This window comes from Gopherus flavomarginatus, chromosome 6 (assembly GCF_025201925.1).
Source record: "Gopherus flavomarginatus isolate rGopFla2 chromosome 6, rGopFla2.mat.asm, whole genome shotgun sequence".
Classification (NCBI taxonomy): domain Eukaryota; kingdom Metazoa; phylum Chordata; order Testudines; family Testudinidae; genus Gopherus; species Gopherus flavomarginatus.
The window spans coordinates 111,921,171-111,944,604 of record NC_066622.1 but is presented as its reverse complement, the minus strand read 5'-3'; positions in this window follow the sequence as shown (position 1 = coordinate 111,944,604).

Genomic DNA, 23,434 nt, shown 5'->3' with positions numbered 1-23,434 from the left:
CCACCAGGTGCTGGTCACCCATAGAACTACTACTAGTGTTTCTCATTCACCTGCTCCTCCTTGCTGTTCACCTCAGGGGCTTGTGATCTGAGCCCCTTAGAGGTATCCATAGTAGATGCAGAGTGGTGGTGAGATCTCTGCCAAGTATGGTATGTAGTTCTCTATTAAAGTGGCAGGTTTGCAGCTTGGCAGCAGGTCGATTGTTGGCCTGCCTGGCCTTCTGGTATGTCTGCCACAGTTCCTTAGCTTTCACATAACACTGCTGCTGGTTCCTCTTGTACCCCTCCTCTTGCATCCCCCAAGCAATCTGTTTGTAGATGTTGATGTTTCTATGGCTGGCTCAGAGCTGTGTCTGTACAGCTTCTTCTCCCAACAGGCCCAGGAGGTTCAATATCTCCTGTCTACTACAGGCAGGAGTATATCTGGAGAGTGTAGATGGCATGGTCAGCTAGGCAGTCATGCACAACAACAGAGAGCAGATAGAGGTGTACTCACCAAGCTGGACAACCAGGAAAAGGCATTTTAAAAACTCACAGGGATTTTGAAGGGGCTTGGGGGAGGGAGGGCTTCTGGTAAGTGTGACCCCTGGGCAGTGGAGTTAACAATTTTGACCACAGCGGTTATCTTTGGGCAGTGTGTGGTGGCTGCTGTTTGGCTGAACAGAGGTAATGCAGTGTCTAAGCTCACCCTGCATTGGCTGCCATACATCACCCCGTGGCTCAGTGCTGCTCAGAGAGCTGGTGTTACTATGTCCGTGTAATTGGCACTCACACCACTGGGAGACAAATTTAAGTGCAGACTTATGCACTAGGTCAATGCAAAGTGGCTTATGGTAACCTAACTTTGTAGTGTAGGCCGGCTTTAGATTGTAATCTCTTCAGGGCAGGAACCACTTCTTTGTGCTTGTCTACATGGGAACACTCAGGAAAGTGAAGGATGCTCTAAATGGCTTTAATGCATTTTAAATTATGTACATTGACTTCACACCTTTAGCTGATTCTCTGTAACTTTCTACTTGGGATCACTCTGGACTCACAGCCTGTTACGCATCTGTAAAGCAGTCCCTAGGTACTACCACAGTAGAAATCATTAAAATAAACAAATAAAGAAATTTTGGACTTGAAATCCTCAACAATTTTCTTTTAAGTCAAATAAAGACACATCATTACTATTTGGTTAACTTGGAGAAACTAAAAGTACATTTCATATCTTCCCACTAGCTGCTCTGCTCAGCAGAGGCTGAATTTGTAACACTTATTACTACAGCACAATTTAATAAGAAATAGATCATGCAGCAGAGGGTAAAACTATGTGTCCAGCATACATTACCTGTTAACAATCAATACACTGTTATTGGATGCATCATGTAGTAAACACCAAATACCAGCTACTATAGCCTGACTTTATATGAACTGAAATACAGTCAACGGCAGTTGTGTGTTTACATAGGATTTGAGGCAGTGATAAAGTATGACTGAGCCAAACAAACAACTGAATACAAAACCACAAACAATCATTTAAGCCAGCCTGGGACATGAATAATCCTGTCGCAAAGAATTGTGAAGGCAATAATTAATGAATTACCTAGTGTTTGTTCCTTCAATTTCTAGACATCTTGTCGCAGCCATTGATTTGAAGACGAAGACCTGAAACTGTAAGTCCTTTGAAGGCGCCTCTGTATGAGCAAACAGTTTTGATTATTTAGAGTGTGTGTGTGTGTATGGTGAGCAGTATGCCACAAAATCAGCTGACAGTACAGTACTTTCCTTAAATTCTGCAGGTACATTGTTTTCAGAAACATCCCTTTCCATATCAGCTCTCAACGACTGAAGTTAAAGAAAACAAAGGTGCAGTTAGTAAGTACCAACCAACTTTGTATAAGAAGGAAATAGTAGAATATTTTCTAAGTACGTATGACTTTGAAATAAATAGCGGGAAAGGGAACATAGTGCAAAAATACAGGATTTACACTAACATGGTTACCTATCATGTCCTTTTCAGTGCCTGGGTCTAATCTGCAAATAAAGGGAAGTGATTTTCAATGTAATATGTTAATGACTATGTAAATGGTTAAGATCTTTAAAAGAATAGAGCTCTGTAATATGTACACAATGGAAAGATGGTGCTATTTAGATAAGCACACCTTGACCTTTAGAGCTGTTGGAGATAGCTATGTGAACAAGAGAGCTTTTGTCTGCTAGATACAGCACTGGGCCTCTGCCAGGCCTGCCAGATCTGTGCAAGGATCTCTGTTGATCAAAGCCTTGTAACAGGAGTTTCGGCTAAGTTAATATAGTGCCTCCCCTCCAGGGTCTGTCATTTAAATTCCAACCGTGGCTATTCTGCCTCTTCCCTATGCTGCAGTCCTAGGGAGTTTGCAATATGTGTTTGAACTTCTGTCAATATACAGATTAAATACAAAAGTAAATCTTCCAGGCTCCACGAGTTCCTTTACAAAGGCTATCCTGCTTCCAGCAGTTTCAGACTGTAACAGTGGGGATGTTTATGACTCTAAAATAATAATTTGACTAATGGATTAGACAGTCTTTGGACTGTACCCCAACACGTGGGCTCTTCTCCACAAATTCCACACCGCTAAGAAATCTCAGTCAGCCAAGGAAAGATTTTTATATTGTTGTAGTCCAAATTATTGGGGCTCTAATTGGCTGATCATATGACTTTTGTCAGGTAGAGGCAGAGACACTTCATGTTAAATATGTTAGCCCCTTCATTTTCAATTAAACTCTAATGGAGTAGACTGCCATTTCTTATAAATACACTGACGAGTCACAGAGCCACCCACCATGCCAGTCCTTTGGGGTTTATTCAGCAGATCAGATCATGCACATGTTCAGGGCAAGTAGTGGGAATGAATGGCGGTGTGATGAAACAGAGAAACTGCCTGCCAGTACAGCAGGGGTTAAAGAGAGCCTTTGGGCCTAGTAGCCCCACCCCATCATACCTGCAGCCAATGCCAGGCCTGGAGTTGGGAGAAAAGGAGAGAGCCTAACACACTTGAAGACTGACCAGCAAAGAGGCAGGAGATAGCTGCCTCCCTCCTTAGCCAAGGGAGACTGTGGAGCAGACCTAGGAGCCTCTAGCAACTGAGGTAACTGGGGCCAGGTCTACACTGGGGGGGATCGATCTAAGATACGCAACTTCAGCTACGAGAATAGCGTAGGTGAAGTCGATGTATCCTAGATCGACTTTGAATCACTTACTTCGCGTCCTCACGGTGTGGGATCGATGCCTGCCGCTCCCGTCGACTTTGCTTCCGCCTCTCCCCAAGCTGGAGCAGCAGTTGACAGGAGAGCGATCAGGGATTGATTTATCGCATTTACGCTACACACAATAGATCAATCGCTACCCACCAATCCAGTGGGTAGTGTAGACGAACCCTAAGTGACTGAAGCCCAGAGATATTGTGGTGTTTGGCCTCACTAAACTTACAGGTGCCCTGCCCAAAGGAGCCTGGGACTGCGGCAGGGCACCTTGCAAGGTCCACAAGAGAGCACTACTAGAGATAAGCCACCATAGCCATTTGGCCTGTGGGGGCCATACCCCAAACTGTAGGGACAATGGTGTAGGAAGTAGCCCAGGGCAGTGGATTTAGACTCCGTAATGGGAGGACTCCTTGTTCAGGGGTTGACTAACAGAGGGCCCTGGGCTGGGACCCGGTGGAGAGGGAGGGCCCAGGTCCCCCTACCCCATTACCTAAAAGACTGAGGCACCTCAACCATGGAAGTAAGTCAGATGCCCCAACCACTTGGCTACCTAGCACTCCAAGCAATGTTACAGGCAGTGAAAGATATCTATCTGTTTGCTTTTATAGTTTCCTTTTTAAAAATTGTTTGTTTGGTTTTACATTATAGGTTTGTTTTCACATTCTTTTTGGGACATGTACTGTAGTTAAATCTTATCAGATATAGTAGCTATATCATTAAAGGCAGTGATGTGTGGCATTCAAAAGGATTAGAGGCTCAGGTAAGCACGCTTACATTTGCAAATTTATCTATCCTATCCAAACTTCTTGCATCTTCAAAATTAGGCTGGAAATCTCACAATTACTGGCTTTGCCAGTGGTGGGCGACCTGTGACCCATCAGGGTAATCTGATTGTGGGCCATGAGACATTTTGCTGATGTTGACCATTTGCAAGCTCGGCTCCCATTGGCTGCGGTTCACCATTCCCGGCCAATGGCAGCTGCAGGAAGCGGGAGCCAGCACATCCCTGCGGCCTGCCATTGACTTATGGCATGTCTTGCAGTATATGTCTGAACTGACTTGGAAACAGGAACAAAGTTCTTCATGGTATTTGAAATTCCTAATGCTGTCTAAAATTAGAAAGTACCAAAAAGATGGTAGCTCAGCTTTACAAACCTCCAGCTAGTCATTGTCAGCGTGAGGAAAACGTTGGCAAGTAGAGACAAGCTCCCAGGATAATATAACAAAAGGTATCAGAGCTGGTAGTAACAGCAGCAGCCTTCAGAGCAGGATGCAGAGAGGACATCTGAGAACACCCTGCGTACTAGTCCCTTCCCTTACAGTTAAAGCCCCAGGACCTGGTGGCGGTGATCAATAACAGCTTGGACCACATGGAGAAAGTGGACAATGGTTGTTACTGTCTGTGGCTGCTGATAGTCCAGGGTCTCATTAGTGGAAGGAGACCCAGCCCTATGCTGCTGCTGGTGCTTTCAACTCCTTGAAAGGGCCAATGAAAGCTGTTGCCCTTAGGCTTCCCTGTTGACTATGGTCCGAGTTTGTGCTGCTAGAAGCTTTAGTGGGAGGGGCTAGACACGGGGTGAAAGTAATATTAAATACTTACTGGTACTGGGGCCCAGCTCCAGGCCCCCAGAAGGGGTGGGGCCTTGGGCAGAAGGGGTGGGGCTGGGGGGTCAGCCTCCCCCATCCAGCCCATACGCGCTGCCTGGCCCATGCCACCTGGGGCTCCAGCGGCGATTTAAAAGGGCCCGGGGCTCTGGCCACTGTTATGGAAGGAATGGCCAGGAGCCCTGGGCCCTTTTAAAATCGCCAGCCCTGAGGAAGCTCCCCCTTTTTCCCCCTCTGCCCCCGTCAGCGGTTTAACAGTGGCAGGGTACAAACCAGTACCGGCTTCTTACCAGTATACCATACCGGCCCATACCAGCCAGCTTTCACCCCTGGCTAGTGATGCCTCTGGCTGTGTTTCACATGTGTGCATATTGTATGTTTTACATTTCAAAAGGTAAACAAATGTTTAGTTACATATTTAACAACTAAAAATAAAACACTCCACCTCAACCAGGAATAGCACCACAGCCGCCGGTATGTGTCATGCAGCTGAGTTACCTTTGCTGTTGGAAACTTAACTCTTAATTACTTGTTTAAAATTGTAACTGTGACCTTCATGGTAACATAGTTTATTGTTTTTTATTGTAAAGGACAGTGCATGCGACATGATGGAATACTAAGTCAATGAGCTCTCATGTCATGAGAGGGTGGTTCAGGCTAAGTGCCCATTAGAAGTACTGGGGGATAAATATCCAAGGAAGGAAAATCTATTTCATACTAGCCAGCTGGAACCTGTTATGAAGGGTGTCTGTTGGAGCAAGCTTGGGACATAAATACAGACACCTGGCAGATAGATTTGGGCTTATGATCTTAAACTACACAGGGGTTTCTGGGATACAGAGTGTAGACAAGATTCAGATGATAGAGATTTCTTGCTCTTAAATACTCAGCAGGGCAAACACTTATGTTAATTTATGAATGAGAAGAAATTTATTTCACTGAATCCGGGAATTTTACCCACTGTTGCATGTTTGCTATGAATAAAATGGGTTGTTTTACATCTAGCCCCTGATACTGCAGATAGCAGTTCGCTCTTACCAAACATTCCTTACAGTGGATTACCTTACAGAACATATTGATAGGAGAATCTTGGAAGGTTCGGTTTGTACTCTGAAACTGATTAGATAAACAAGATGAATGAGGTCATATCTTTTATTGGACCAGGTTCTGGTGGTGAGAGATTCAAGCTTTTGAGCTTAGACGGAAGTTGGTCTGATAAAAGATATGACCTCATCCACCTTGTCTCTCTAATATCCTGAGACCAACATGGCGACAACAACACTGCATGAAATGCATTAGACATTATTAAGACTGAGTGCATTAGAGAAGACAAAATCTCTTGAAAGTTTAGTATTTCATATTAGGAAACCATTAGCTTTACATAGGAAAGAAGAGAGTGACTATGAATTAAATGATCAACTGAGTGTTTAACTTGAATCCTTGCAAATGCTAAAATAATGGAAACACATACACGAGAGCAGAGGGAGACAGACACACAGGAGGAGCTGAATGTTGCAACAGAAATCTGGGATGTTTCTCAGTGTTTGAATATTACCATAGGATTGTGGGAAGAATAGAAATTGTACCCGGGCACGAGACAACTCTTAAATGATAGTTTCTAACTTTAGAACAGGCTAGCTGGAGGAAATAAAGTTTCTTTATGTCCCGTTTAAGATATTGTCTGATAGTGGGAAATGAATAGTAGGTTATTGGAAAGGAGAAAAGATGAACTCCCGCCACTTCTGTCATTAGTTTGAACACTGATGGACAAGAATTAAAAAGCCTTCTCTTCATGTTGAAATTTTACCCTTTAACATATAATATACTGTAAATTCAATTAAATCCATAGTCCAAAATAGCATATGAACAATCAGGATGAGTTATTACATGACTAGCAGTTGCAGAAGTAGACATGGGTTGCATAACCTGTTTCCAAAAGTGTGCATGCATCATCTTATATCTGAGCATGGCTTCTGCCACAGGCTCATTTCCTGTCTGAAAGCAAAATAAAATCTTCTAAAGATGCAAAGGGAAATTACAAAAATGAGGAAAAAGGTTTTATATAATGTAGCATGTCATTCTAAAGGCAGGGAAAGTGTTCAGCTCTGGAGTTAAAGTCGCTTTTCTCCTGGGATGTCAGAATATTAAAGCTATGTCTGAGAAATGTCAGACAAGCCACTGAATTCAAGAGAAACTAAAAATCTTCCTCTCCTTCCCTTCCCTACACCTGTTGCTGGTTCCATTTTTCCAGGTTCACAAACTTCATACTATCTTTGTCACCTCTCTCATACCATACATCCCAACTCTTGCTACATCCTATGGAAGAAGTAGTAATATTGCTTTTAAAAGATTTCCTCTCCAGCTCACATGCTAAAATCTAGGCCTTCTGCTTTGGTCAGCCCTTGTTTTTTGCATTTTCTATGTTCCCCTTCTCTAGATGATCCAAACTGCTGCTCCAGCCATATTGCCCCTGAGTCCTTTCATAGGTCTTCTGTCATGTTTTACTGCATCAAGTTCAAGCACCATGCTCACCTTCAGGTTTCTACACCACTCCAACAGGTGCTCTCACAGATCCCATGAAGACATCTGGTATTGATCTCTCATGCCCATCTTCCTCTTGTGTTTTTGTTCCAAGCAAACAGTGTTTTTTGATGACCGGAGGAGTCTGGGGGTCAGTTTGGAGTTGCCTTGCTGCATCTGTGGATACATCTAGACAGTCAGTGGCAGCCTGCAGCGGGACTCTGAACCTGGACCTACAGACTTGGGCTCACACTACCATGCTAAAAATAGCTGTGTAGACTTCATTCTTAAGTTGTGGCTTAGGCTGTAGCTTGGGCTCTGCAGCCCCCCTCCTCCCACAGGCTCATAGCCCAAGCTACAGCCTGAGCCACTGTATACCCAGCTATTTTTAGCACTCTACTGTGAGCCCCAGAAGTCCAAGTCTGTCGACCTGAGCTATGCTGTGAGGTGCATAGACATACCCTGTGTGGCCTTGAGCAAGTCACTTACCTTGAGCTTCCTCCAGGGTAAAATGGAGAATATCCTTTACCTTTGCAAAGTACCCTGAGGCCACGAGGTAAAAGGCACTATAGAAGTGCCAAGTATTATTGCATTATCCTGTGTATGTTGTTGGTCTGAAGTTACTTGGGGCAGGGTCTATGTTGTCTATATGTCTGCAAAGATGCCATCCACACCTGGCTCCCTATAACCAGTAACAAATACTGTAGTTGTACTGTCCCCTAGCTCACAGACTAACAAAACACAACTTGTGTTGCCATACAATCTCACAAATCTTTACCTGGCCTGGACGGATTTGGAAGCGGTGGCAGACTTCATTACAGTTCCTGAACTATATAGAGTTTTTGCCTGATGTGACAGACAAGCATCTAAAAGCGTTTGGAAAGTGAAGCTTCCAACTCATTCTTTTCTGCCCTTTCAGAACTCTTTCTTTACAGCTTTATAGGAATATGTTTCAAAGTAGTTTGTGGGCAGCTAGTCACACAAAAGGCAGGACCTTGATCATGGCATTTAAGTGTAATTCCCTGCAGTTTGCTTCCACTTGTCTCTCAAGAGCATGTGGTGAAATGAGAAAGTTGTCCTGAAATCGAAGCAGCAAAGGGCTGTTTTAAGCCTCCATTTTTCAAGAGTCTAAATTTAGCGATGTTGGAGGCAGAAAATATCCTCCTGTTAAATCACTAACCTAATAAATACCAAGGATGTATGACTGAAGGAAAGAGAAGCAATTTGACTTTACAGAAGAGTATGGCAGTAAGCTTTGTGTCAGCTTCATTGTGTTACCAGTCTCATCCATAAATAAAATGCTATGATGCAGAGAAGCTTTGAATAAAATATAAAAATATTCTACATTTAAAAGATAGAATGTATTATTCAAATAGATCCATGTAGGTGGTAAGAGGTAAATCATTCAACAAGACAGTAACAAAATATAGGTAACTAAATAGTTTTAATACATCTAATTCTAAGCTGCCTGTTTCACTGAAGACTAAAGTTAATCAAGTTTCTATACTTACACAAAAGTCTCTATCTACAAATGCTAATAAACTCTTGTCTTCAGCGTAGGGGCTCCATTAATAACAAAACATGGACTTTGTTGCTGTGTCACTAGCTAAACTTCAGCAGGCTAGTGTGGTTTGGTAGCTATCTACTCCTTTTGCTTGTTGAACTCTCACTTAGAATTTTAGCTAAATTTCCTATCATGCAGTCTGAAACTAGCATGCCCTCAGTGTTCATAGCAGGAAGGTTGCCTAGAACGATATTACTGGTAGTACTAAACTGAGTGTGTTTAGTAGAACCAAAATTGTTGCTGAAGAGACAGGAATGAACCCAAAAGAATGTGAAATGAGAAACAAGATGGAAGATGTTCATATGGTAAACTCAGATCAATAGAGAAAGAAGACACCTTAAGATGCTTTATATAAAACGAATCATAGAATATCAGGATTGGAAGGAACCTCAGGAGGTCATCTAATCCAACTCATAGGAGGACCAATCCCCAACTAAATCATCCCAGCCAAGGCTTTGTCAAGGCTGACCTTAAAAACCTCTAAGGATGGAGATTCCACCACCTCCCTAGGTAACCCATTCCAGTGCTTCACCATCCTCTTAGTGAAAAATCCTAGTGAAAAAGTTTTTCCTAATATCCAACCTAAACTTCCCCCACTGCAACTTGAGACCGTTACTCCTTGTTCTATCATCTGCTATCACTGACAAGTCTAGATCCATCTTCTTTGGAACCCCCTTTCAGGTAGTTGAAAGCAGATATCAAATCCCCCTTCATTCTTCTCTTCTGCAGACTAAATAATCCCTGTTCCCTCAGCCTCTCCTCATAAGTCATGTGCTCCAGCTCCCTAATCATTTTTGTTGCCCTCCGCTGGACTTTTTCCAATTTTTCCACTTACTCTTTGTAGTGTAGGGCCCAAAACTGGACACAGTACTCCAGATGAGGCCTCACCAATGTTGAATAGAGGGGAATGATCACATCCCTTGATCTGCTGGCAATGCCTCTACTTATACAGCTAAAAATGCTGTTAGCCTTCTTGGCAACAAGGGCACACTGTAGACTCATATCCAGCTTCTCATCCACTGTAACCCCTAGGTCCTTTTCTGCAGAACTGCTGCCTAGCCATTCAGTCCCTAGTCTGTAGCAGTGCATGGGATTCTTCCGTCCTAAGTGCAGGACTCTGCACTTGTCCTTGTTGAACCTCATCAGATTTCTTTTGACCCAATCCTCTAATTTGTCTAGGTCCCTCTGTATGCTATCCCTACCCTCTAGCATATGTACCACTCCTCCAAGTTTAGTGTCATATGCAAACTTGCTGAGGGTGCAGTCCACGCCATCCTCCAGATCATTAATGAAGATAGTGAACAAAACCAGCCGCAGGACTGGCTGCCAACTAGACCTGGAGCCATTGATCGCTATTCATTGAGCCCAACGATCTAGCCAGCTTTCTATCCATCTTATAGGCTTAAAAGTATACTAAGCCTAAATATTTCTGTGAAGCATGTGTGTCTGGGACTAGAGACAAGGTTCTGTGGTGAATGGTACTATGTACATTACAACAGGCTCATCACCATTATATGGTGTGTCCCAGTCTATGAAATGGTTTGGTAGTGTGTGCTGGGAGCTGCTTGTCATCCAGGCATGAGTCAAGCAGACACAAATGCTTCAGAGTAGATAGGATAATTAAAAGCAAAACTCTGTGGGAGCATAAGGGACTATGTACCAGATTCTCAAAGATATTTAGGTTCCAAATTTCCATTGAAATCAATAGAAGTTAGGTGCCTAAAAACCACTGAAGATCTAGCCCTACAGTCCTGCCGTATACCTACTACTCTCCTCCAGCCATCTTTACATGTTGTTTAAAAAATCAAACAATGTTACCTGTTTTTTGAGAAAATTATATCTTATAAAAAGCTTTTTTTGGTCATTAAAGATATAGTCATATGAGTCTTTTTTTGGAATATCGAGAAATACATAATCAAACATTAAAGCATTTCCCAGGAAGAGTGATGAACTATTTTAAATCTAAAGCTGCTTCCCTTGCATAGATCATTTTTAGTAGAGGACAAACTCATGTGTTGTGTGATTTCATGTGCCTATGGGAGCAACATGACAGATGGTTGTAATTTTCAGATCACTATAGCGTTGATTAAAAAGGAGTGAAAGTAATTTTTACATTCATGTGGCCTACATGATTATACAGAAAACAGTTCTGATGAACTTTCACTGAGAAGTTCAAAAAAGAACTAAAAATACAAATGTCTGCATGTTCATAAAATATAGATGTTAGTAAAGATCTTTTTTTATTTATAATGACAGACTTTGGTTTTGACTAAGTTGGGACAAGTCTGCCTCAGCTAAGTGCTCAATAAAATAAAAGCCCTCTTACCACATGAAAAGATTGGCTTCATGCACCAGAAAGGTAACAGCCACTTTGCTATTCCTGAGTTTAATACATTGCTGAATGAAGAACTGAGTGATCTCAAAGACCTAGGAAGTGGAACTACTAATTATCAGCCTTCAAAGACGAATGGATGAGCTATATTGGAGCATTTTGGCAATACAACCACAACTGCGATGTTCAATGTGCCTGTAAACCTCTTGCATCCACGCACACAACTTCTGTCAGCAGTGCACACAACACTCACGCCACCTTTCTGATTACATTAGCTTAAGCAAATCTCACTAGCATTGCATCCTGTTCCAGGTCACTCTGCACATTTGCAATGACAGACTGAACAGAAAATGCATGTGTTGCAGCTACAGGTTTGCTTAGTCTTCCCAGCATAATCCTATAATGGTCCTGTCCACCCTTCAGTAACAGCTTTGACAGCCCAGAGCACTGCCTCTTTCAACTGTCAAACCACTCATCTCCCAATTACCCTGTTTCACTCCACTCTCCTACCCCAGCCCATGGAATAGAAATGAAGTACACCAAAATAATGCAAAAGGTAACTTTATTCAAACTACTTCTGTAGAAAAATATTGAAGATGAGGAAGGGGAGCAGAATTAGGCCTTAAGGAATTTTCTTACCATCTGTGAGACCATAATCAGATAGTAAGACATTAATTCCACCCCTGAGTTTGTATAGTTCTGCCTCAGACCTTTAGAATTCTGAGCTACAGTGATTGCTTTTTAGTGACAGTTTTTCCTTGTAGTTTCATGGGATCCTGGACCATCAATTTTTGTAGACTGAGCATTTAATTTGCACTGTGAAAAAGAAAAGGGCATCTCTAGTACTGTGCCATCTCAGCGCTTCCATAGCTGTCAGTATCATCTGAAGAGTCTCTGAAACTTGTTCACTGGAAACTATAGTTAAGCTATCTAGGTTTGTTAGAAGGCCAACCCCAGCTGGTGGCCTAGTTCCAATTTAAGCTACATAAGGAAACATAAAATGTGTTCATGCTGCAACAGGATGAGCAGTTTTGCAAGCTGCAGCTTATGAAACCAGACACGCACATTTCAACTGTGACGATGCATTACAGATTTCTAGCTCTGAGAAATCCCAATGGCTCCTACAAATGAAATGTGTGTAAGCACTGTAATACCACTTAATGATGCAGCAAATCTAAATGGCCATACAGTGAGTTGGCTCTGTTATCTGGACCATATGCATCCTTTCAGAAAGATTCACTTTCACAAGAATGTATTTTGTTAAAATAATAACACCTACCAGAAATAAATATGATAGATTGATCTGATTTCCTTATGGTCACTGGGAAATGATCCTGAACCATCCACTCAAGGGTAGAAATAATCACCAGGATACCTAAAGCACACCCCTCAAAAAAGAGCAGTTGATGGCAAGGCACGGGAATAGGAAGACAAGCTCTTTGTTTCTATTGCCCAGGACAGCTCAAAGTAAACTTACCAATGAGTGCATTTTCCTGATGATTTTCATGTTACTTCGTGTAGTTGTGTTTGTGTTTCAGAAAGCAGGAGCATTTATGACAATGGGAAAATCTTCTGTGTTGACAGTGTATGCCCATTATTGTTTGCCATTCATACTCACTTTTTAAAAATAACCACTTCCTTACAAGCCAAAGTAATGTATCACAAGAGGGCTCAAAATTCTGTGTCAAACCAGAGAAGTTGTTTATTTTCAGAGAATGAAGTAATTGTTCAAGTTAATGTATGGATTTTAAAAAGTGCTCTCTACAATACACTTGTTGAAAATATTCTTCAGAGAAATAGCTCAATCTTATATGAAGGGAAGATAGTCCTGTGGATAACACACTGGGCTCAGACTCAGCATACATTTCTGACTGTGTCACAGACATTCCTGTAATTTTGGGCAAGTCATTTAATCTTGTAGTGCCTCAGTTTCCCATGTGTAAAATGGGAGCAATATGTCCTTTTTCTCTCATTGAGTGGAATAATGGCCCACTGAAGTCAGCGAGGGCTCTGTCAATGACATAAATGGAGCAATTCTATTTAGATTGTAAACTCTTCAGTGTGTGCGTGTGTGTGTGTGTGTGTGTGTGTGTGTGTGTGTGTGTGTGTGTGTGTGAGAGAGAGGGAGAGAGAGAGAGAACAGTGCTGTGCACAGTGAGGTGCCAATCCTGAGTGCTACCACTATAAAGATAATAAAAATAATAGCTGAAGCCTGAACACTTTAAATATCAAGCTTGCTTCTTCCTAGTTCAAGGGTTCAAAACAATGTGAACCATATTTTAACAAAGTTATTGTCTCCTGGATCCCTCCCCTCATAATCACATGACATTTCTGTGGCAACTCCAGCAATTGCACATACTTGAAAAAGCAATGTTGAGACTGTAGTGTGTATTTTTAGCTGTCTTTAATGCAATAGCTGCTTTTGTACTTTTGAAAAAAAAATAATCACACTGTCAGATTGCCTTTTTGCTTCATCTCTCTTGACATCTATTCAGGTTGATAACGGATGTCGTAGAGAAATGTCCTTTGATCTTAAACAGTTGTGAAATCTTCCATTCTATTATCTTGCTCTTTCTCATTTACATGATGACAGCATGCTGATGTTTATATACTGCCATAAGTTAGAGAAAAGTTAACTGAGTGTTCTGGATTTTTCAGATTCTTTCTATGAAATGCCACATAGTTCAAAATACATTTTTTTACATATTTTACACAGCACATAAATGCAGATTTCTTATAAATGTATTCAGCATATACAATCCACTGCTACACTGCACAGTGAATTTGATGTGCTGCACAGTGAAATGGTTTCAATTCACTTACTGAAAAAAACTGTAAAAGCAGCAAAGAATCCTGTGGCACCTCATAGACTAACAGACGTTTTGGAGCATGAACTTTCGTGGGTGAATACCCACTTCGTCAGATGCATGTAGTGGAAATTTTCAGGGGCAGGTATATATATGCAAGCAAGCAAGAGATAATGAGGTCAGTTCAATCAGGGAGGATGAGGCCCTGTTCTAGCAGTTGAGGTGTGAAAACCAAGGGAGGAGAAACTGGTTTTGTAGTTGCAAGCCATTCACAGTCTTTGTTTAATCCTGAGCTGATGGTGTCAAATTTGCAGATGAACTGAAGCTCAGCAGTTTCTCTTTGAAGTCTGGTCCTGAAGTTTTTTTGCTGCAGGATAGCCACCTTATGGTCTGCTATAATGTGGCCAGGGAGGTTGAAGTGTTCTCCCACAGGTCTCCGTACATTGCCATTCCCAATATCTGACCCGTGTCCATTTATCCTTCTCTGTAGAGACTGTCCAGCCTGGCCGATGTACACAGCAGAGGGGCACCGCTGGCACACGATGGCATACCCCACATTGGTGGACGTGCAGGTGAATGAACCGGTGATGGTGCGGCTGATCTGGCCAGGTCCTGCGATGGCGTCACTGCTGCTGACACGTGGACAGAGCTAGCACCGAGGTCCGCAGCATGGATTGGTTCCCGAGCCAGAGTTACCATGGTGCAGTGTGCAGCCACTGGTGAGAACATGCTTCAGGCCTGCAGGCCGTCTTGGGCGAGGACTGGCCCGCCACCCAAGGCCCGCGAAAGTGCGGGATCATTGTCCAGGATGGGTTGTAGATCCCTGATGATGTGTTGGAGGGGTATTAGCTGGGGACTGTATGTGATGGCCAGTGGAGTCCTGTTGGTTTCTTTCTTGGGTTTATCTTGCAGTGGTGTCTGTGATACCACTGATTTTCTGAGGAAACTACAATGCATTGGTGACCTTCCAGAAAACACCATCCTAGCCACCATGGATGTAGAGGCTCTCTACACAAACATCCCACACACAGATGGAATACAAGCTGTCAGGAACAGTATCCCTGATGATGCCACAGAATAACTGGCTGCTGAGCTCTGTGTCTTTATCCTCACACACAACTATTTCAAATTTGATGACAACATATATCTCCAGATCAGGGGCACCGCTATGGGCACCCGCATGGCCCCACAATGAGCCAATATTTTTATGGCCGACCTGGAACAACGCTTCCTCAGCTCCCGTCCACTCACGTCCCTTCTCTGCCTACGCTACATTGATGACATCTTCATCATCTGGACCCATGGGAAGGAGACTCTAGAAAAATTCCACCACGATTTCAACAGCTTCCACCCCACCATCAGCCTCAGCCTGGACCAATCTACACGGGAGGTCCACCTCCTAGACACTATGGAGCAAATAAGTGATGGTCACATTAACACCACCCTATACCGAAACCTACCGACCGCTATGCCTCCCTTCATGCCTCCAGCTTCCATCCCAGGCACATCACACGATCCATTGTCTACAGCCAAGCACCGAGGTACAACCGCATCTGCTCTAACCCCTCAGACAGAGACCAACACCTACAAAATCTCCACCAAGCATTCTCAAAACTACAATACCCACACGAGGAAATAAGGAAACAGATCAACAGAGCCAGACGTGTACCCAGAAGCCTCCTACTGCAAGACAAACCCAAGAAAGAAACCAACAGGACTCCACTGGCCATCAGATACAGTCCCCAGCTAAAACCCCTCCAACACATCATCAGGGATCTACAATCCATCCTGGACAATTAACCCACACTTTCGTGGGCCTTGGGTGGCGGGCCAGTCCTCGCCCACAGACGGCCTGCCAGCCTGAAGCATGTTCTCACCAGTGGCTGCACACCGCACCGTGGTAACTCTGGCTCGGGAACCAATCCATGCAGCGGACCTCGGTGCTGGCTCTGCCCATGTGTCTGCACCAGCGACGCCATCACAGGACCTGGGCAGATCAGCCGCGCCATCACCGGTTCATTCACCTGCACATCCACCAATGTGATGTATACCATCGTGTGCCAGCGGTGCCCCTCTGCTGTGTACATCGGCCAGGCTGGACGGTCTCTACAGAGAAGGATAAATGGACACGGGTCAGATATTGGGAATGGCAATGTACGGAGACCTGTGGGAGAACACTTCAACTTCCCTGGCCACATTATAGCAGACCATAAGGTGGCTATCCTGCAGCAAAAAAACTTCAGGACCAGACTTCAAAGAGAAACTGCTGAGCTTCAGTTCATCTGCAAATTTGACACCATCAGCTCAGGATTAAACAAAGACTGTGAATGGCTTGCCAACTACAAAACCAGTTTCTCCTCCATTGGTTTTCACACCTCAACTTCTAGAACAGGGCCTCATCCTCCCTGATTGAACTGACCTTATTATCTCTAGCTTGCTTGCATATATATACCTGCCCCTGGAAATTTCCACTACATGCATCTGATGAAGTGGGTATTCTCCCACAAAAGCTCATGCTCCAAAATATCTGTTAGTCTATGAGGTGCCACAGGATTCTTTGCTGCTTTTACAGATCCAGACTAACACGTCTACCCCTCTGATACTTGAAAAAAACTGGACTCTGGAGAATATTAATAAACTGCAGAATCCGATATACCACTTACTGAACTACAATAGATATTTTACCAACTGTGCTATGATATATACTGTTATACATAGCACCCTTGGTGTGCATTGTGATTTACAGACAGAATAGTAAATAAAGACTGAGCTCCCTGCCCAGAAGCGTTTACAGTATGGTTAGAGAAGCTGTGAAATTCATCACCCAGTAAATCAGATTCCATAAGCCCCCTATTTAGATACTGGAGATATTTTTCCTGGTGAATAAGATATATCCTTTAGGGAACCAGAAAGATTACATGCTGAATAGAAAATGTCATCAGCTACTTCAGATAATGAGTGACTCAGTTTCAGTATATTGTTTTGCCATCACTGTGTGTAACATCAAAAAGTTCTGACCCTACAAAGTAAACACACATTGTTCTGAACACTGCATGAAGAAAGACAAGGCACCTTGAATGTGCTTTATCTAGGCCACAACTATATTAAGAATAGGCTGACCAGACAGCAAATGTGAAAAATTGGGATGGGGGTGAGAGGTAATAGGAGCCTATATAAGAAAAAGACCCAAAAATCAGGACTGTCCCTATAAAATCAGGACTTCTGGTCACCCTAATTAAGAAATATCTGGGAAAAATCCACCAGTAACTCACCAGGCAGATCATCCTTCCCACTGTAATATATTCCACTGGATGGAGAGCTCCTGTGAGCCCTGCCCCCAGCCTCCCTCCACCTCTTAATCCAGTTGCAGCACCATCAGTGGGACTTCTCTGCCCTCCCTCTTCTGAATGTTATGAAGGCTGTACGGGCATGCTGTACCAGTCATTAAGAGCCCTAGCCCCATTTCCCACCTTCTTTAGGTGATGCCTTCTCCTAATCCACTTCCAATTCTGATTTATCAGGGAACTGGGACTCTTTGTTGATTGATTACCTGCACTGAGTACCTGCTTAACATGGATTTTACAATCTAACATACCCTGGTCTTCTGAGAGGAAGGTGAAGAAAACCCCATCTGACCCAGGCCGAGTTAGGAGTGAGGAGAAAATTACTTCTGAGTCTCAAAAAGGTGACTAGCATGATGTCTGAATTTTGAGTTGAATGGCAGCTCGTAACTGTCTGTCATATGCAGCCTTTAAGGGGTAGGGTGGGAACCCTACCAGAAAGTTGGGATTTTTTTGTTTTGTTTTGTTTTTTCAGTACTGATAAATTTATTTGACTTCCAAAATATATTTCAGACTCCTAAGATCCCATCTGGTCATGTGCAAATCTGGCATTATGGGAGTTATTGGTGCTGTACAAGATATATAAAAGTACATAGAATAACTGACACCTATTCCTAACAAAAGTCTTGACCAACACTCCCCCACCCCCACCCAAACAATGAAAAACAAAAACCCTACCCCCAAGCAGAGTTTTTACCCCAAAGGAGAAGTACCAGAAACTCCATGCATTCCACTAGGAACCTTGCTATTGATTTTATATGGAAGACACTCATACTGCAATGATGGGCAGCAGTGTAAACGCTCAGACACATAGATACCAATTTTTGTGAAGCTCCATGTGTGATATTCAATGAAATAAATCTTCATATTTACATGTAACGCTAAACTTCATCTTAAAAACAAACTGTAGCTTTACCGTTGGTGAAAGGCATTGGCTAGACACCTTGGTGCATGAAGGCTCTATGTTTATCTAAGAGGCAGTAGGACAAGTTTTCCTCACACACTGTCTTGCCATCAATCTATGATTTGGGGCAGGGGAACTTATTCTAGGACAACAGGGGCAGTTCACTTTTCAGGCCCAGGCATTTCTTAGTCTCTGTGCTGAGTCAGCCACTTAGGGCTTGGCTACACTCGAAACTCCAAAGCGCTGCCGCGAGAGCGCTTCCACGGCAGCGCTTTGAAGTGCGAGTGTGGTCATGGCACCAGCGCTGGGAGAGAGCTCTCCCAGTGCTGCACGTATGCCACCTCCCTGTGGGGCACTGTTTACACTGGCGCTTTGCAGTGCTGTAACTTGCTGTGCTCAGGGGTGTGTTTTTTCACACCCCTGAGAGAGAAAGATGCAGCACTGTAAAGCGCCAGTGTAGCCAAGGCCTTAGTGCAAAGTGTGGCAGTGGGTTTGTGATAGAGAGCTGGAACGGAGACCCATCCAAGCTCATCTCATCAGCAGGAGTTCAACCCAGGCCCTCCAGATCTACATTCTTCTGCTGCTGCTTGAGCTAGACAGTGAGAGTGAGAGACTGGGAATCTGGCATAGTCTGCAAGGGTTGTGGTAGATATGCAGTCAGGCCTGGGGAAGCCACCACTAGCCTTTTTCAGACCATGTCCACCCACTTAGGGTATGTCTACGCTTTGAGCTAGGGGTGTGATTTCCAGGTAGAGGAGACAAATCTGTGCTAGCTCTGATTGTGCTAATGAGCTAAAAATAAAGTGCAGACAGGGCTGGCTCCAGGCACCAACTTAGCAAGGGGCAGCCAAGGGGAAGGGGCAGCACGTCGGGCTCTTCGGCGGCAATTTGGCGGCGGGTCCCTCGGTCACTCTTGGAAGGAAGGACCTGCCTCCGAATTGCAGACGAAGAAGAAAGCAGTGTGGGGGAAAAAAAAAAAAGCAATCGAGGCTTCCCCCACCAGCGCTTGGGGCAGCAAAAACCCTGGAGCCGGCCCGGAGTGTAGATGTGGCAATGCAAGTGATGGGAGAGACTAGCCAGCCTGAATACATTCCTAGCATCTTGGATGCATACACACTTGAGTTGCTAGTGCTGCTGCAGAATAACAGGTTCATGGATCTGGACTGAAGGTCCTCAAGGGTGCACTATGCTATGGAGCCACTGGTCTGGTTCTTCCTTGCACCCGTTTGTGATCCTTCTGCTTGCATATTCAGAAAGAGAAGATCAGGCTGCTAGTAAACATCTGAGAGTGTGATTGATAATTATTAGATGCCTATATATTGCATGGATTATATTAAGAACTAGCTTTAAAATGCACTATTGCAAACATCTCAGCAATTATGAGTAAAGCCCACGGACTGGTGGTAGCATTTTTACTATTGTCACATAGTAAATATGAGGCTTTGACTGTACAGAGTTGTGTACAGGAACTGAGGGCAGGGTCAGTGTCCTGTGAGGATCACATTTTGTTGAGTCACAATGATAGCAATCTTTTAATTTCCAGTAATGTTGCAACACATTCCACCAAATGTTGTTTAAGGCCTTATGCTCTGCTGTTCAGTACTGTGTTCTTCTGTACTAAGAACTCTCCATTTTAATTTTCCACTGCCAAATGCCATTCTGTTTAGAAAAGGCTTCAGTTCAAATAGGGGAAAGGATTAAAGCAGGGAAGGGAAAATTTTAACGAGAAATGTATTGTTAAAACATAACTAAATGTTACTCTGTGAACTAGATGTACTAAGCAACATTTACAAGTCTTTGGACAGTGGAGTTCAGTTTAGAGTACCTTTCACAGCTTCTATACCGTGGTACATAAAGCTCTGGAAAGCATTCTGCCCTCAAGCATGATTCCAAAATGTTGAAAATTTCAAAAGTAAAGTATTTTTAAGAATGGCGTTCCATGCTCTGTACAAAAGGAGCTCTGGAACTGGTAGTCTGTCTCTGCCAGTGCAAAGATCTAGCCCCCAAATAAGTAAGGACGCATATAGCCAGTACTTAATTTGTAAGGAAAGAAGTGCCAGGGCTCAAATGAATAAATAAATTGCTCATTTTCTTTACATTCATAACTGAGGCAGGTAAGCCCACAGGTGCTGGGGCTATGAACTGCGAAGCCTAGAGGTACTGGGGCTTGGCTCTGGCAAGCCCTGGCACAAATTAAGCACTGCATAAGCATATTCTAGTTATTTTACACTGCATGAACAATCCTGCCTTAAAGTGCAATATGCAGTATATGTAGAATCAAGCCTCAAATAAATAGGAAAGCAGTATCCTTCCCAATATTACACTCTCCCACGCATACTTTGTGCTGGTTGGCTTGTTCTCACCCCCCCAATTGCTAAAGTTGTTCAGAACAGGAACCTGTGTCCTTTCTTTTCCTTTTTTTTAGTTGTAACAATTAATAGTCATGGCACCACATTTTTACAGGTAATAAATATAGCTAATGATCATGGTATTTATTATATCATATTTTTGGTGCTTAGAGTTTTACAGACAGTAAAGAAATAAAGTCCTTGCCCAACAGAGACCATTGTAAAAGGAACAGAAGTCCTGAACATCCTCACTGAATATAGGAGCTGAATTTGGCTTCCTTCCAATCAGTGAGTTAAAGGCAACAGCTCTGCTAGCTTACCCAGAAGAGGGAGCCTCCTATACATACATATGAGCAGATCTAATTCCATCCAGGAGAGGCCCCTATTCCAAATGAGTACAGTGCATACTGTTGTAACATTACTCATCAGCTAAATGGTCTGCAGTAGCTCTGTTGTAAAGCCCTCTTTTAAAAGCCCCATATGAGTTTGTCATAAAATTCACTGCACGCTGTACCTAGAAGATATCACAGCGTTTATTCTAATGTGAGCAAGTTTGGGGTTCTTATTCTTGTTTTTCGCTTTTCCTGGGAGGAGGGGGAGGAGCGGATGAGGTTTTTAATATGTTAAAAAATTAAAAGGAAAAGAGAGTAATCAAACCCCATTAGGCTACTTTTGATTTAGCTACACAAAAAATGTATCTAATCTGAAGGTTGTTTTTCACTCCTGTGACTAAGAACTGATGTGGCAGGTCCTTAGTCCATGATTGGAACATTAATCTTCTTGCCTATGCTACACATAGGAACATATCAGTTGTCAGACTGCATCAAACCAGTGGTCAATCTAGTCCAATCTTCTCTTTAGGGTGATCAGGAACAGATGCTTCAGAGCAAGGTGCAAAAAACTCCCTATAGTGGAGAAATAAGAAAAGAGAGATTTGTCACTGTTTAAAAGAAGATATTACACATGCTCAGAAAATTCTATCAGAAATCTTATCTTTCTCAAATTTCTGAGATTCTACTTAGGAGGCATTGAGGATACAAGTGGCTCCCAAGTGTCTACAGACCTCAGGACATCGGATCCTAGGTGGATGATATGAAAGATAGGCTGATGTAAGCCTATCTGAGCAACAGAGAGAACTTGGTTTGTCTGGGGGAATTCTAAGGGTGGAGGTAAGGGAACAGATTTACTGTGGTATAACCTGATTTTTCCACCTCTATTATCCCACCTCATCACTTTGAAAATAGTTGGACTGATATAAATACCTCACCATTTCTGCTTTCTAAAAATAGAATGTTTCTAGTATTTGTTTTTAAAAATGTGAATGTTTCCAACTGTAAACTGCTCCCCCACATCTAAAGTATCATAAAGTGGGAGAAAAGAATGACATATAAAAGTGGGGAGAAAATCTACTCCTCTCCTAAAGACGTAACGACAGAGTGCAAGTAAGTGGAAGAAGAACAGCAAAAATGGGAAGTGGAATTCAGTTCTAATTCTGAAAGCCAGATCGTTTTCCAAAGGAAGGCAAAACTGAACAACAAGCAGATCAGATGTTTTACAACCAACCTATCTTGCTTCAGCTCTTAAATATGTGTTTATTATTTGGAGTACCAAGGGCATTCATGATGCATACAGAATATAAAGTAAGATATGGTCTCTATCTCAAGAAATTTCCAACAAAGGGCCAAATTCTGCCATTGTTAATTGAGCAAACCTCTCACTGAAGTCAGAATTGGGCTGGAGGGAAACAGAAGTTGTCAGTTTTGGTATCAGTTGGTAATAACACTTCTCTTCCAAGCCATAAGCTCAATTTCTTTTATTTTCCATTTTCATGTCGTAACTGTATTATCATAGTGTCGAGCTACAGTACATGACAGAACTAGGGAGAATCCTTAGGAGAAAATCCTAACTTGAGAGGTATTATGAGATGCAGGAACCCAATGGCTTTAATTGACAGAATTTTATCACAATGCATGTTAGCAGCCTTCCTGCAAGTGAAATGCTGTTGTATTTTTTTTTAATTTCATACTCTTCTCTCAGAAGAAGCTGCAATACTGATTTCAAATGTTCAATAGCTTTTCCTTAATGACAAAGGATGACCTTATCTGGGTTATCTGATAGCTTTACTCTAGGTCAATATTTAGAGCATTTAAAATACCCGTCACTCCAGCTGTATTAAAGGGAAAGAGCATATTAGGTTGAGAACAACTTAATTGCTGCATATGCTTGCACTCCACTTCCATACTGCTCCCTCCCACAACCTTTCAATAGAGATGGTCAATTTTTTTATTATTTTTTAAAATTTTTTTGATGGAACAGTTTTCCGGAGAATGTAGTTTATTCAAAAGCTAAATGTTTCAGGGGAATGTGTCAATTTTAGATGTGGAGAAACGAATCATTTTGACTCATTTTATTTCCTTTTCATTTTATTTCAACTCTTATACTGTGGGGTGTGTGTATGTGTGTGTATATATCAACATTATCAAAATGGAACATTTTGATGTTTCCAAATTAACTTTTTTTTTAAATTTCTATTCCACAGGAAATTTTGAAATTTCAACTTTTTGTTCTGGTTTGGAATGAAAATAAATTTCAAAATCTCAGAATTTCCCAGGAGATGTAGATTCCATTTTCTGATCAGCTCTACGTTTCAAGTCTGTAAAGTTTGGATAAAGACAAAGGAACCAAATTCTTCAATGAAAAATGTAAATTAGCAATAGTGTTTGAGATGCATGAGAGAAGCCTGAAGATCACTCAGATCTTGCTGTTGAATATTCATAATAGTAAACTTA